Source organism: Bombyx mori, chromosome 6 (assembly GCF_030269925.1).
Source record: "Bombyx mori chromosome 6, ASM3026992v2".
Lineage (NCBI taxonomy): Eukaryota > Metazoa > Arthropoda > Insecta > Lepidoptera > Bombycidae > Bombyx > Bombyx mori.
Window position 1 is genome coordinate 10,114,374 of NC_085112.1, and position 4,585 is coordinate 10,118,958.

The following is a 4,585-nucleotide window of genomic DNA, read 5'->3' on the forward strand; positions in this document are numbered from 1 at the left end:
AGAATTTCAGAGTAACTATTTTCTCAAATATTTAGAATGACAATACAATAAATTTTCAATTAACAATCTTGTGTTTCTTTATTGATGATTTTATACGAATTCTTTATTAGTGTACTGGCAGCCCTGCAGAAGTAATACGATAAGCTGGTTCCCAGTAAGCAGGATCCCCGTACATCCCAAAGCAATTCCTCGTACATATAGATTATATTTAGCCAAAGCAACTAATGATCAACTCAATGTAGTTTCCAATTTCGTTGTAAATGATACTCTATGACTGTGTGACTATTTTTGGTGATGTAGATACAAATATAACAATTAGCGATATGCAAGACCCGCGTTCATTTACTTATTTTTTCCTAATTAAAATACGTACATAACACGTATCAATTACCAAGAACTTAATATGTTTCATTGCTATTAATGTTTTTTTTTCTTTTCACTATACGTTTTTTTTTCTACATGGCTTTTGTTTTTTCTTGTTTTTCGTTTATATATTATACTTTGTTTTACTTTTGAAAAACAAAAAAGAACTATTGCTATACTGAAAAGAATGGTTGATCGGACTGATGCTGGTGTGCACGTCGCTCTGCAGGTGCCGGTGGAAGATCAGCGCCGTAGTACCGATGTTAAGCATTGCTGATTTTTTTTGTTTGTTTATTATTATTATAATTTGGTTGTCAACCGCGTGATAGGAGTAGAGCTGGTCGCCCTGTACACACTATCCAACACACCGTGGATAGCAAGATGAGAACTGCCGGCCTGACCTGGAGTTTCCAGAAGTTCCCCGTCAATTTCACCCCCCTATGGGAGGAAACCGTAGCGGCCTGACCTGGAGTGATGTTAAGGAGCAAGCGCAAGAAAGGATGAAGTGGTGACAACTTGTGAGGGCCATACCAGCGGTGTACCATAGGATAGGACCCTTATATTATTATAATTGTAAACGTAATAAAATTACCAATGTTTTTTTTTTTATCTAGTCACTGATGCTAGGACATATTGTTCCACAATCCTGAGGATTTCTGCCACCAAGCAGTAATAAACGTTCCAGTTTGAACGTTAGGTAGGTATCTGTTATAGAATACAATTCTGGGGTCGTCGTGGCCTAACAGACAAGACGCTTAGTGCAGTCATATGTATGCGTCATAGCAAGGTGTATGCGTCGGTGCTCGAACCCACACGCAGGTACTAATTTTTCTAATGAAATACGTACTTTACAAATGCTCACGAACGACTTCCACGATGAAGGAATAACACCGGGTAATATAAATCAAACCCTACAAAAATTATAACTTGCGTAATTACTGGTGGTGGTGGCGTGTTTTGAGGCCGTATGAGTAGGTACCGCCGCCCCATCTATTTCTACGGTGAAGCAGTAATGCGTTTCGCTTTGAAGGGCGGGGCAGCTGTTGTACTGTAAAAGCTGAGACTTAGAACTCATAATCAAGGTGGGTATGGGGAGCCCATCTCAGCAATAAAGTAGAACAGTATCTCTTAAACAAGAGATAGCAGGACCAAGAACATGCCGCCATTTCTAGTTTTTGTGCTGAGACTTATACGTGCCTATCGTTCTGAGTGTTGATGAGGGTTCACGTTTGGCAGTCAGAAATGGCTACAAAGTTTAATGTACGCATCAGTTCCCTTTAAATCGATTTTTATTTTTGCGAAACTTAAACATCTGGCACAATTTCAGATTCCGTTCTCGGATTTCCTGCCTCCAATATTTTGGGTATCGCCTGTACCCGCGACATGTCCTGCATGCCGACATGGCGGCATTATGTCGTTGATGCCTATGGGCTCAGGTAAACACTAAACACCAGGTTAATAAGCTCGACCATTTAAGAAATAAAAAAATATATCTATCTACCTCGTATCCGAAATTTATAATTAGTACCTATTACAGATCATTCCCCAATGCGGTCGAGATGCGAAACGTCCACTTTTTTGCTGTTGCTGAAACAAAAGAACGACTAATCACCTGCTGTAAGTATAAGCCGTATTTAAATTCTTAAGGCACGCTATAAATTTACATCAGCTTTTCCCAAAGTGGGCGCTGCAGGCCTAACGTGGGTGGTAACAGGTCCAGAAAAAAATGGGAGCGTTGTGTAGAAGCTTAGGAGGCGATTTGTAATTTCATCTAAAAGGACTCTTAGACAACAACTAAGCTCTCACTATAGTGGTTTTTAGGTATGTGAAAAAACGGGGGCGCTATAAAATAATTTATTCTCAAATTGGGCAGTAGACAAAATAAGTTTGGGAACCCCTGATTTACACGGAACAAATCGGATAGTTGGCCATAATATAAAACATAAGTTTGTGCTGTTACCTTATTTCTTTTGCTTGTCAGATGAACTATTAATAATATAATTCTTTAAAGATTGTATAAAAACAACATTACTGTCTGTAATAAATATACTTCACCTAATACCTCTGAATATTTACCCGTCCATTACAAACCTTCTTTGGAGCCTATTTCAAATAGTTTATTCTACATAAGTTTGTGGAAATTAATAAAAATATTCAAAGTTTGGTTTGAAATATGACAAAACCTTCAATAATAAGGCTAACCCGACACGCAACTTCCGCTTATCAGTCTCTTTGGATGAGCACAAATTCTTAATAAGCAATATAATAACCTTCAAAAGACGTAGCCTTGAATAACAGACATCTACAGAAATCAAATGGCCATTTACAAAATCAAAAGCTTGAATTTACTTAAATCTCTCGTCAGCCCTAAAGGTTAAGTTGAAAAGCGTATTTCGTATTTTATGGAAAATCGGATGATGCTATTATATAAATTTGAAGCGCTGTTAATTTTGAAGATCTTTGTTGCAATAATCTAATTCACAAATCATATTTAGAGCACTGTAACCAGTCCTTCTTCAAACGAGTCTTGCAGATAGTAGTCTTAGTGGCAAGCAGCGTCTTGTCTATGACCCTGCTATTTCTAACGTCTATGAAGAACGGTAGCTACTCACCATAAGGTTGGCCATATGGTCATCTGTCTACAAGACCAAAAAAAAGTATAGGAAAAAAAAATGTTTTATCTCTATTCACAGTTCTCTATGGTTCTATTTTCGATAACCGTCAACTGACTATTTAAATGCAAGACTCGTCAATGTAGCTACTTTTTATATTATAATTCGTGGATTTTGAAAATAGCCCTCTTTGACAACTCTTTCAGGTTGAACATAAGGGCTCCCAGCCAGTTTAACTGGAATAGTCTCTTAGACTATCGGCGAGTAAGTAGGAGAAAAATAAATCCAATAAAAATACTAGGCTATTTTCTTTTTATGATAAGGCCATGTTTTAATGAACTATTTCTCTTTAACTTAACTTTTTAATTTTCATATCGAGTATTTTTCACTGTAAGTTATCTAATCTGGAGTTTTTGAAATACACGTTTTTTAACTATTTATAGTTGGTAGAAGTATTTATAATAACATGTGGTCCCTCGGTAATCGAAATTCGACTATAATTAATTGAAATTATAAGTTTGTACACTATTATGATTCTATTGTCAAGGACTATTATATATTATATGCGAAAATACTTTTTCCCCAACCTATTAACTATATACTTTTATAATCACAGATTTCGCCAAGACTACACTTTAGACAAATATTAATAAAGACACAATATTTCATCTATTCTCTATTTGACAACAGACTATGCAATAAGAAAAGTTTGACAATAAACAAATAGTATGCATGCGTATGTGCCAAATACACGGTATTGTGTGTAATGTTTTTTTAATTGATTTAATGTATTTTTTATGCATAATAAAAAAAAAATAACATTCTGCACTCCCCCTCTATATTCTCTCTCCGTCCGCGCAATTTTCGTAGAAAGGGGTATAAAATGTTTGCTTCACGTATTAATATAAAGATAAGTGAAGTAAGAACTTTACACTGAAATACTAGAGTTCATGGAATGACTAATTTATCATGCGTGTTATGAAAACTTGCTGAATAGTTCGGCGCTAAAATACAACTATGTGCTCTATTAATATAACTTAACAACTGACATTACTGTGGGAAGTTTCCAAAATTACGGTTACAAGAACAAGTAATACAGTGTTATTAATGATGACATAATGTATAATATATATATATATATATATATATATATATATATATATATATATATATATATTTTTTTTTTTAAGTGCTTTATTTCGTCCGCAGTTTTTGTCTACAAAAAGCACTTAAAAAATAGTTTATTAAGATAATTCGCTGGTTTCAATAGATTACGTGTAATTTAATTGAAATTCAATAAACTAACAATTTTTAGATTTATTCTTGCATTTAAAATTAGAGGATTAGCTCTACTGTGTTATTCGCATTGGGTTTTTCAATTGACAATTAGAATTTCTAATATTTCCACCACATTACGTTTTATTGAGAAAACGTGTTTCACAACTTCAATTACACGATCCAAGCTTTTGTAGTAAATGAGTTTGTAATGCGGACTGCACCGATATTATCACGTTAGGGGCACGCTACACTTTACCAACGAAAAGTAAAGGTGAGTTCACAAAAAATGGTTCTTAACCGTGTTTTAATAAAGACTGTTTCTACATAACTTA

The 4,585-nt window shown here is 34.8% G+C and overlaps 1 non-coding gene across 1 annotated transcript; it reads right to left on the bottom strand.

Moving 5' to 3' along the window:
- Positions 1–2,513: 2,513 nt before the first annotated feature.
- Mir3430 (microRNA mir-3430) lies at positions 2,514–2,659 on the bottom strand. The gene has a single exon (NR_107710.1). It is a non-coding gene; the product is annotated as a microRNA mir-3430 (primary transcript).
- Between the last annotated feature and the right edge of the window lie 1,926 nt (positions 2,660–4,585).